This window comes from Egretta garzetta, unplaced genomic scaffold (genome assembly GCF_000687185.1).
Source record: "Egretta garzetta isolate BGI_Z169 unplaced genomic scaffold, ASM68718v1 scaffold59, whole genome shotgun sequence".
In the NCBI taxonomy this organism is placed as follows: Eukaryota; Metazoa; Chordata; class Aves; order Pelecaniformes; family Ardeidae; genus Egretta; species Egretta garzetta.
In genome coordinates this window covers 357,662-369,153 of record NW_009267230.1, presented here as the reverse complement: position 1 = coordinate 369,153, position 11,492 = coordinate 357,662, and the positions used below count along the sequence as shown (strand labels likewise).

Sequence of the window (11,492 nt, the reverse complement as noted above, 5' to 3'; positions counted from 1 at the left end):
AACCCGGCCGTGGAAGGGCAGGCAGGCAGAGCCCCTGGGAGGCTGGAGGCACGGAGGACTGGTGGGGCCCTAGTTGACTTCTTACAAAATGCGCGAGGTCTGAGGGAAGAATTAGGCGGTGTTTGTGCGCAGTCCTGTCTGGGAGCTGCGGGGAGCGGTGCTCCCCTGGGATGGGACAGCTGCGTGGAATACCGAGTCTGGTGCGAGCGGTGGGGTGAAGCTGCAGGACGTTCTCCACTGCTGGTTTTATAGCCATCGCGCTCCGTGCAAAGCTGCTGTTAGATGCTCATCGTGTCGAAAGTCCAGGTGTTTTGCAAAGGAACATCTGTCAAATTAGTTTTGCTCACATAAAATTTTTTACGTAAAAAAAGTGTGAGGGTTTGGTTGTTGGGGGGTTTGTTGGCTTTTTTTTTTCCTCTCCCCATGCCAAGGCATGTTTTTTCATTTCAGGATGTTTTTTTACTTCATAGACACAATTACACTCAATGAGCTCTGAGGAGGTTGACATAATGGTTACACTACTACATGGTACCCTGGGGAATGTTTGCAGAGAAGGATGTGGGACTTTGCAGCTACGTAAATGGGCTGGTAGAGTGGTCCCAGGCTTTTGGTAGCTCCTGAAATGACACTGAAGAAGGAAGGCTAGCTGGCTGGCAGCCACAGGAGATGCTACATCATCACCAAGAGTCCAGAACGTCTTATGAGCATGTAGCTGTTTTGCTGTGATGCTTGTGTGTGTGTTGTGCCCCAGCTGCATGCCACAGAATGCTTGAATGTGTTTGTCCATTTCTTTTTCCCATCTGGGAGAGGTTCCCTTGCGTGTTCCTCTCCCCTTACTCCTGTCTGCCTTGTTCTCTGCTTGAAGGTGTGTTGTTATGTGTCACCTGGGACCTGTTGAAATACAGATCATCTTAGCATTAAAGGGAAAGCTGGATAACGGGCTGACTCGCTCAAGATGTTGATTCCCTTTGGCACCTGGAGTAAGCAAATTCCATCTCAGCATCTGATTGTGTGAGGCGGGGATATGAAATGTTTGGAGAGGTGGAAAGAACTTTGATTAAATACTTGCACAGATCCTTTTGGCAGTAGCTGAGGTTAGGTTATTGGCAGGTTCATGTTAGCACTGAAGATACTACTGAGATTTCCAGTATATCAAACTTTACATTATTTGGAGTTGATGTACCAATCCTTGGCTTCTTGTTGCAGCTAGTGTTTGTAAAAACTTGAGAACACAATAATTGTCTTGTGAACGGAAGGATTCTCTGTGAAGGTTTATAAACTGAAATTATCCTTCAGTGGCAAGAAAAGCACTTTTCTTATGGTGAGAGTGTTGACAAATTGTGAAAATATTTTTAGCTTGGGTTTTGTTTCTGTTTGGCTCTTTAGCTTCTAATGTTTGTGGTGGAGAAGAAAACTGTCCGTACAAGCTGACTTGGACTTGTTGCATGCCTTACTTGTGTGTGCTTTTATCAAGGAGAGGCAACAGATGTGACAAGGCTGTCCCTCTTTATTCATGTTGTTGAGGGCAGTGGGCATAGCAGTGAGATTAGCAAGTTTGGAAAAGCTGTTGGCAGACAAAAAATACTCCTAAGTATTTTCTAGAAATGCCATGATAATAGTGGAGGAGTGGAATCAGCACATGCATGCTCGTTTGCATGGACACAGTGAGCAGAACCTGAAGAGATCGTCCAGTCCAACCCTGCTGTCTCAGGATAGGATGGTATATTGTGCAGCAGCGATAGTAAGCTTAGGAAGCAGGTTTCCTTCCCTTCTTCAGCAGCCAAGAATTAGGAAATTTTCATAAAGGGCTTTAACACCTTCATGAAAAGACTAGTCTGAACATGTGCTTCAGGGTTTCAGTGGAGCTCGTGGTGAAACCTTGTGTGTGTGAGGGGCTGTTGCTGTGACTGGGTGTGTAGGGTTCTTCCACGTGCCTGGAAATGCTGGCATTGGGCTCAGAAGCGGGACAGAACAAATCTGGTGCAGCATTTCCTGTGGCTTCCTCTGCGTTGTAGCTCCTGGTCTGTACGTTGTGAGTAGGGACTGGATGCTTGCAAGAATCCTTGCAGTTCAGAAGACGGCTGGGGTTTATCATACTAATTTGCTTGGGTGACATGGTTCTGCTCAATACTGCCACTTTGTTCTAATGCAGTTACCATTTGCCCCTTCCTTCTCCCTTCCAATCCTATACTTTAAAGTAGAGAATAACCTTAGCATCTCAGGACTTCTTGTTTCTTCTTCCCAGTGCAAAAGCTTTCAGTTCCATGTGATCTCAAGGAGAGATAAGACTGGCAGTCTTTTACACATCCAAAAGGCTGAAATAGAAGTTTGTTTTCTAGGTGGGACCTAAGAGTCATTGTGAACTTTCACTGAAGCTATAAAAAAAAAGTGTTTTGAAACATGATCCCCTGCTGAAAGCAAATAGAGGAGAGATGGTCCCTTTCTTGATTTGAAGTGCATACACTATATAAAATGGTTTTTCATCCTGTTCAGGCTGGAGGGTGTCCTAAGAGAGCACTGTTCCCTCTGAGCCTGGCCAGTGCCCAGCAGTGTGAGAAGGGTCCTGAAGTGAGGTTTGTGAAGCTAGGGTTTGCTCAAAATCCTTAAAAACTTTGCATTGTTGACCAGCATGCATGCTTTTTAATACCTCTTGTTCGTCTGCATAGATAAAGTGTCACATTAGCTTTTGATGTCTTTGTGCAAAACTCCAGGATAACCACTGGTGATCTGCCTAGAAACCACCTGACAGGCAGGCCTGCTGATCTGCTAATCTTCACAATTAAGAGATAGGTACAGCTGTTACATGCCAAAGGGAAGCCATTCTTAGAAAGTAGTCTTGAAGCCTTTCTGAGACCCTCAGCCTCCAAACCTGCCACTGATACAGGCACTATTGATCAGCCGTCTGTCAGGGGTGAGAGTGCATTAATGTCTGGTGTCCACTGAGTATAAATCCTGACAATAACCAGTGTTGTATTTACTGAGCAGGGACAGAGAGCCTGACATGTCCACAGCTTTTTGCAAAAGTAGCTTCTTTAAAGCTCAAATGTGTCTGGTGGGGGAATGTTCTCTCTTTGACGGCCTTGTCTAGCCAAGAGCTGCACTGGCATCTCATTGCAAGGCTAAGGGCAGCACCAAATTGGTGCAGACTAGAGCTGTGTGGACAAAGCCTACCAGCATCTCTGGTTGCTGCAAGTTTCTCTGTGCTAATGACAAGTTGGACAGGGGCTGTGTTCCAGAGCCAAGAAGCATTTGCTCTGCAGGCTGCACATTGGCCAGCTCTGTCATATGTGACTTCCTTTTGCATCAGATGCAGTGATGTGAAGTTAAGAAGGTGGGTGATCATTTCCTCCTCTTTCCAGCTTATCTTTGCGTAAGCATTGCAGAGTCAAGCAAGCTGTCTTGACTCTGCTTGACCTCTACAAATATGTGTTATGAGAACTGCTGTGTACTAGTGCAGACCTAAGAGATGTTCAGTGCAGGACTTAATGAGAGGGAGTTGCTGTGGGCAGATGGACAGGATGGCATACAGACTCTGGTTAAACATCAGGTTGTAGGATGGGATGAGGCCCAGTGTTTCACATCTTTGTGAGACACATTGCTCTGCATATTTTGATATTGTGGCATAATTGTGTATGTGTTCGTTGCGGAAGGGAAGAAAGGCTGGTAACTGGCACTTGGTCACATTCATGTGGTGCCTTTCCATGAAAATGGGATGGTCTGTTCTGATCCGTGTTTCCTATCTTGAATATTGGTGGCTCTTGGCATCCATCACAAAAATACCCACTTCTTCAAATTAATATAAACTAATTTACAAGGGGTTTTGTTTACTCCTAATGCTTAGTATTTTGTCTTCCCTATCAACATGATGCAAGCTCATCTATGGAAATTCTGTTCTGCTTAGTTTCTATTTTGATCTACGACTGATCTTGTCACGATCCTTGTGCACTCACAAAAAGGTCTGTCTTTATTAGCTGCTGGGTAGTGCGTTAGCATCGGATAAAGTCAATTCTCAGCATTGTAGGGATGCATGGTGTGATGAGGCCTGAAATTAATTCTTTCTGGGACACCTATACTTGGGAGGTAGCTATTTTGTCTGGTGGGGTATTTGATGTGTTAACTTCCAACTAGACAGTTTTTCCCAGTCTGTTGCTGGTGGTGTATTGTTGTGATGATTGGTGTTGGTTTGTTTTCTCTAATTCTTTTTGTCAGGAAGGTTTCCTAACATAAGATTCTCATTACAGAGGTAGATATTAAAGGCAGAGAGAGATGAAGGGACACTTGTGCAGTGAGGATGTCGCAAAGAGGAGGAATTAAAGTAGTCTTTGAAATAGGAATGGGGGAGCCTGTAATTATATGTAGAACCATCTTTTCAGTTTCCCAGTTCTCGGCCTATGTGAAAAACGGGAGCTCTTCCCAGAGAAACTGGACTGATGGTTCTTATATCTTGTTATGAAGCATTGTGGCCAGGCTGGTTCCTTGAGGATGTTTGCCAGGCTGTGGGACCTCAGGCTGGAAGCTCCAGTTGTAATGAGAATAGCCAACCTAAGGATTTTGCTTAGCCACATCCTGCAGTGATGCTGTTGGCTTTTTACCTGAGATGCCAATTCTGTGCTGATCCTGGAGGTGTAAAATTTCCAGAAACTTCGAAGATACGGAAGATGCATTTTGATACAGCTTTTTTTTGAACATGAGAAGAGAAAAACAGAAAAGAAAAAAAAATAGACTAAAAGAAAAAGTTATATTATCTACTGGATACTCAGTTTTTTAAAAATGAACTATGATTTTAGTCAGTGGACAGTATGAGTGCTCAGCATGCTTATAAAATCTACCTTCTTTATTTTTGGAAACTATTGACTATGTCATCCTAGGAAAGTTGTGCTGTGTGTTAAGATGTTTTTGCTTTGTTGGATGCATCCCTAAAATGGGGAAAAACCTAAAAATAGAAAACTCAAAGTAACTAAGAAGCAAAAAGAAAGGTTATACCTGTAGGCCTTAGAAATAGTGCATTAATGTAACATTAGGTCTCTAGCGCAGATATGCAAGAAACTCATCTTTCTAGAAGCAAAAAGCTTCTAAAATGAAAATGTCATCCGTACGTATATTCAGTGTAATGTAGCCCTGGGGTTACACAGCTGTATGTTTTGTAAATGCTTACAGTACATGAGATTTGTAATGTTGCAGTACTATGGGTTCTGAAATTGGAACTATTTCAGGTAGTGCTGCTTTTAGTTATACAGCCTGTTTTGATGTGCTGTAGTGTTGTCTATAGCATTAATCCGAAGATTACCTCCCTGAATACTTCAGTTCGTTGGCATTCTGTCCTGTCCCCTGTCTGTCCTGTATCAGGCCTTTGGTGTAGAGGTACAGGAGCATCTTTGTTACCACCCCCAGGCCAGGCTGAAACCCCAGCAATGATCCAGCACAGGCTCCCGAATGGCTGCAGTGAGGGATGGGGCTGCCATAGCTAGAGGATGACCTGTCAGGACACAGGAGCATGTGCTGTCTGGCACTGTCTCTGCAGGCACACTGTTTCTTCTTCTCCACTTCTTTGTACAAGCTCTGACTTATGGTTGCTCTGTCAGTCATGTTTGGAAATGTTGTCTTGAGTGAAGAAAGACGTTTAAAAAGGGGCACTGAACTCTGCGAAGAATTAAACCTGCACAATCCACTCTTGAGATTCTTCCATAACTCCCAAGAGCTTGCTATCTGTAGCCTGATATTAATATCTTCTCAGGCAGCAATTCCTGCTACTGATATAGCTGTGTACTTGTCCCCCCCCTGCCAGTAGGTAGTGGCAGGTCTGTAAAAAGTCAAACAAGATGAGCAAAATGCCAGGGAGAGAAGAGAACAATGCATACCTTTACTTCTGCAAGCCTTCATTCAAGGAAAGCCCTCAGCTTACCAATGGGGCTGTAAGAGTGTGTGTGGCCTCTCTGGAATTACATTTTCCTTGTTGTGAAATTGAAGAGTGAACTTGGTAAGAATAGAGGAGGAGACCCCATCACTGGTTTGATCTGTGCGTTGGGGGCTAAGAGTGGAGCTGGCTAATGGCAGCGCTGGGAGTCAGTCAGTTGCGGTGGTGTGCCTGTTTCTTCAGGCGTTTTAAGACATAGGCTGGAGTAGTTGTCTTTCAGCTTCTCTGCAGATCAACTATCTATCACTGTCCACAGACAATCAGTAGAAATGTGGCTACGCTTTCCCCTCACACTCGCACACGCCATGCATCTTCAGTGAAGTCTTGTGCCATTTTGAATATAAGGTCCCTCTGAGGTTATCCTCTATCTGTCACTGTAACATTGGCATCGTAGTGATCCAGCGCCTTGCAACTAGTAAATCCATCAGTACCAGCTTGAACCCTGCGTAGTCCCCCTGATGGTTATCCTTTCTGATGTTTGAAGTGTAATCTTGTACAAAGGATCGGTGTCCGTTTTGTGGTATGCAATAGAAAGCAAGCGTTTGCTTCACTGGTTTGACTCTGAGGATAGTGAGTTGGAGTGAATGAAATTGTAGGTGGAAATTTTCTTCATTTTGAAGAGTACCTGTTAGGGAATCTACTAGGCTTTTGGACACAGACATCACTGATTCATGAGATAGTGAGGCTTATTGCTTTGAGAAACTTCTTTGCAAAGAAATGCTCTTTTAAATACACACAGATTATACCGGCTGCATCCCAACTGCTTTTACTAGGTGAGTCTCAAAGTCGTCTCAGTTGTAGACTGAGAAAAGTTTGTTATTTTCAGTAGTAAATCTGAAGGTAGCACACACTGCTTTTGTTGAGAAGAGCATTGGTTCTTTAGAGAGGGGTAAGACCTTATTTCCTATACAGAAGGGGAAAGGGAGAGTATTATTTGCTATGTCTTAAAAAGCTATTTCAGCTGTACTGGCAAGCTGTCTAGTGGAGATGCAGCCTCTGCCTGTGAACAAGTTATTTTGCTAGAACATATTTAAATTCTTCCTGAGCTTAGCAAGTCCTACACATAGCTGCAGTTTTATTACAGCTGTTGAAAGTTGTCTGTCTGGAGTAGTGGAGAAAACATGTCAACAAAGCCGTAGTATAGGTCAGGCTGTCAAATAACCAGGTAACTCCTGTAACCCAGCACCATCTGCCTGCTACAGCACATTGTTTAGCCTCTGCGTGCTGTACTGATCCAGGTAGCACTAACCTCATTGGTCTGCAGTCTTTTCCCCCACACGCTTCCCAGAGCTTGCTTCCAGAATAGACTGTATTGGAGCTCTTCTGTTGAGCTTCTGTTTCTTTCAGTGTCCAGGACTATCAGACATGAATTGTTCCTCCTTGGGAGTGGTACAATGTCTTGCCTCCAGCTTGTCTGACTGTTTTTCTTTTCAGTGTCCTTCCTTAACTAAGATCCATTAATATGAGCAGCTGACCATGGGGCTCTGCAGCATTCAGTCTAATAAATCCTGTAGACAGTCTCTCTTCCTAAGGCACGCACAGCAGCGGTATTCTAATGATCATAATTTCTGTCTTTTGTGTTTTACTGATTGTGTGGGAATGTAGGTTAGTGATTTAGTACACCCATATTCAAATAAACTGTTTATTTAAGTTATGTCTTGTTTCAGGTTTTTGTTTGTATGTAGCACCAGGTGAAAACAAATCTTGGCTCCTGTCTCAATGTCAGAGATGCTTATGCTGACCTAATTCTTGTTTCCTCCCCTGTTCGCCCATGAGTTTTGGGCATAATGTGGTGTCTGTTCAGTAGGCTTGCCACAGGTGTTGGAAGAGCTTTTGAGCTGGGGTGAGAGAGCCTGCTTTGGTGGTGGCCTCTTCTTGCATTCAAACAGATCTCTTGCAGTTGGCCAGTAGAAGATCTTTTTTCCTGGTGGACCATGTATCTTTAGCTTCCTTAAATGCAATTATTTTTTGTCTTCAGTTCCTCATTTCACTCCTATGCACGGTTGTCTAAGGTAACTTGAGATTTTTCAGGTTTCTGTGTGCACCTGTGTGATTTTTAGACCCGAGGTGCTGTGGCTTCCTTTTTGTCCCTCAAAGCGAGAAAGTACAGCAGTCCTTGCAAGAAGAGCACACTGGCAGTGTATTGCAATTGTTGTTAATTTAAAAGGACTTGTTGGTTAGACCCATGTTTGTAAAATTGGAAGAGATTCGTATATGCTTGCCTAAGCTCTTTTGTGAGTGTTGCTTAAATCCATGTCCCCAGACAGTGAACTGTGTTGGCTTGACTCTGGCTGATGTGCCAGCCTTACAGCAGGCTAATGGTAAGGCAAGGGAAGCAGATGAGACTTCCCATATTTTGAGCAAGGCTAGTTCTGGGAAAGCAACTTCTTAGAGCATGTCAGAGCACTCAGGTCTAATATCTGTTAGACATGAGGAGATAAAGGGATTCAAATCCACTTTTGCTCAGCCTCTTGGTTCCGCTGAATTGCTAGCTGAGTTCCTAACTGAAATAATTATTGCTGTCTTGCTCTGCAGTGGTGTGATATGTTCTTTAAGGTCACCATATCTTAAAAAAATATATATATATATACATGTGTCACTAAGAGAGGTACCAGCGTCCGGTAAACCCAGTCTGATCTTCAAAGTGTTCTTTATATTGAGAGACTGTCAAATAAATAAAATGCACAGGAACCATAGTGGTGATGCTCATTTACTCAGAAAGTACTTGAATTCTGTATTAGTAGAGCAGTCCTGTAAGTCAAATCCTAATGTTTGTGGCCATGGTTAGGTATCTCTGAGTATAAAGGCTTTCTCCTGCAGTGGTTAATGCAGTAGAGGAATGTACTTACTATTTTAATACTCATGGGGCTTATTCTCGTTGGTAGTGACTCAATGTGTGGGGCTTAATTTTTAGTCTGAAACTTGTTTTGTGGTCTGTTGTTGCAAGTAGCTTGAGGTGTAGAAGAAGACAAAATTCAAAATTTCTGAAGTCTGCAGAACATGAGCATCCAAGGAGCTGTCTGAGGAGACTGACCTGAGAAATGAAAGAGGGAGGGAGAGAGGTCTGCGTTTCATGGGGTGCATGTTGTTAATTGAAAAGAAAAAACAAATAGGAGTGTTCCTGGTCAGAGATGGCATTGTAAACCTTTTGTCTGGCAGGATCTTGTGACTGATGCTTCTAAAAATAATACCCTCCTTTGTATGAAAGCATGATTTTTTTTCCCAACCACTTGCATGTGATGCAAATGGAAAATACATGGTCTCTGGCTGGAGCAGACCCTCCATTTGAACACCACATAGACATTCTGCAGGCAGTCCTTTGTCAGCTGAGGCATGGAAAGGGGCAATCACACTGATGGGACACAGTAGTGAAGGTTCACCCTTCCACATTTGGCTTGTGTAGTTTGGATTAGGGAGTCTATAGTGTCTTTTTAGTTGTAGCATCAAGCCCTAATGGTTGCAAATGCAGATTTATTTTGAAAGCACATGGGAATGCGCAGTACCTGAACCTTGGTTCTCATAGCTTCCAGCTGTGGAATACATGTGGAGTAAGAGAAAGCTGAGCACAATATCCCTTGAGGGTGGGGTGGGTGTGTGTGTGTATGGGATAGGAATGGGAATGTGTAAAAGGGCTTTCACAGGATCCATGCAACATGGAAGCAGCAGGAAAAGCTTTTTTTCCTAAGCTTAAACTTCAAAGAATCTTGCAGCAAAATTGTGTTGTAGTCCAGGGAAAGACTTAACCATTCCTTTCTTCCTCTGCCAACCTCTTTTGGGTCTGCGGGTCTGTCTAGATCTCTAATCTTAATTTGCCTTTATATAAGAAAAAATATTGTGAATAGCAGTCCTGAGAGTAGTTATAGGAACAGTATGTTCACAGGCTTTGAAAATGGAGGTCACCTAGCCCACTGGAGCATGTAAAAGCTGCACTTCACATGGTGTTGGCAGTTGATAAGCCTAGGAGAAACTGCTAGCTAGTGATTCCATTTCTGTAAATGTGTGTGTCAGAAGTTGGATTTAGATTCCAGTTTTGATCACAGCGCTAGAATTAAGGGGAATGGGTATGATGAAGGAGTTAGAGGAAGTCCAGCTCTTCTTGAAACATGCTGTGACACAACTGTACTGAGGTTTAAGTGGCAGGAATTGCCACTTTGGGATGTTAATGCAAAGCCTGAAGATACAGTCTAGAATTCTGCAAAGCACTAGCGATTCATGTGCTGATGAATTAAAAAGACATGCTACTCCTTGTCTTCATCTGTTCCAGCAGAGCCAAACCCTTTGGTGGATGTACTTGCAGTAGCATATCACAAAAGCACTTCTCTGTGAAAAGAATTTATTGTACCTCTTGCAAAATTAGAGCAAAGTGATTGTGAAAATAACTGAGATGATCCATGCTGTGTGTGTAAGAATTTTTATAAAGAGATTATCTGGTTATGGGAGAATGCTTCGTTTGGATTATGTAGCTACGTAGAATTTATAATCCATGCTTTCTGCAGAAAAAAGTTTCCTCGTGCTGCAGTAGGAAATGTCAGATAATAGCTTTTATTAACTCTAAGGTTCTGTATTTGCAACATTGAATTCTTAAAGATTAATCTCTAAGTATGGGGGGAAAACTTCTTCAGCAAAAGAAGCTTGTCCCATGAGGTTAACTGGTAGCACACATTAAATCTAGATGTACTTGTGTATTGACTTTCAGAGGCATGAAGTTTGCAGTGCTTACTGCTTGCTTTGAGGCCATAGGCTGTGCTCGATTTGACAAATGGAGATGCATGAATTAGGTGCACACTTAACCTCTTCTTCAGTGGCTGGGACTCTGCTTGCTGTTCAGTCTGGGTATGAGATGAAGAAAGTGTGTGTGCGTTGCCAAGACACCAGCTTTCTTTTCAGCTCTGATCTGGAAACTAGTAGTCCATGGCATAGACTCTAGTAATGCCAAAGTTTTCCCTTGCTTGTCCAAACGATTAAACCCTTAAAGCAGTATTTAGTACTATATGCCTATATAGCTGTGCTGATTTGAGGAGCTGGTGGCTAATACCATAGCACCTGGCTAGAGAGGCATGAGGTGCTTTTACTGGCATGAGAGGTGTATGTTTGCTGGCTTACTTAACTTCCTCATCTGTCTTATGATTTGGTGTTGTGGCAGGTTGACCCTGGCTGGATGCCAGGTGCCCACCAAAGCTGCTCTATCACTCCCCCTCCTTGGCTGGGCAGGGGAGAGAAAATATAATGAAAAGCTTGTGGGTTGAGATAAGGACAAGGAGAGATCATTCACCAATTATCATCACAGGCAAAACAGACTTGACTTGAGGAAATTAGTTCAATTTATTATGAATCAAATCAGAGTAGGGTAATGAGAAATAAAAACTAAATCTTAAAACACCTTCCTCCTACTCTATTCTTCCCAGGCTCAACTTCACTCCCAATTTTCTCTCCCTTCTCCTCCCCAGTGGCTCAGGGGGATGGGGAATGGGGTTGGGGTCAGTTTACCACACGCTGTCTCTGCTGCTCCTTCCTCCTCAGGGGAGGACTCCTCACACCCCTCCCTGCTCCAGCCTGGGGTCCCTCCCACGGCAGACAG

General features: G+C 43.4%; 1 protein-coding gene across 1 annotated transcript in view; it reads left to right on the top strand.

Moving 5' to 3' along the window:
• Nucleotides 1–10: 10 nt before the first annotated feature.
• The window catches only part of FAM219A (family with sequence similarity 219 member A), a 101,978-nt gene continuing 90,496 nt past the window's right edge, over nucleotides 11–11,492 (top strand). Inside the window, exon 1 of the mRNA XM_035902719.1 lies at nucleotides 11–61. The gene's annotated coding sequence lies outside the window, so the exon portion shown is untranslated. The remainder of the gene's footprint in view (nucleotides 62–11,492) is intronic.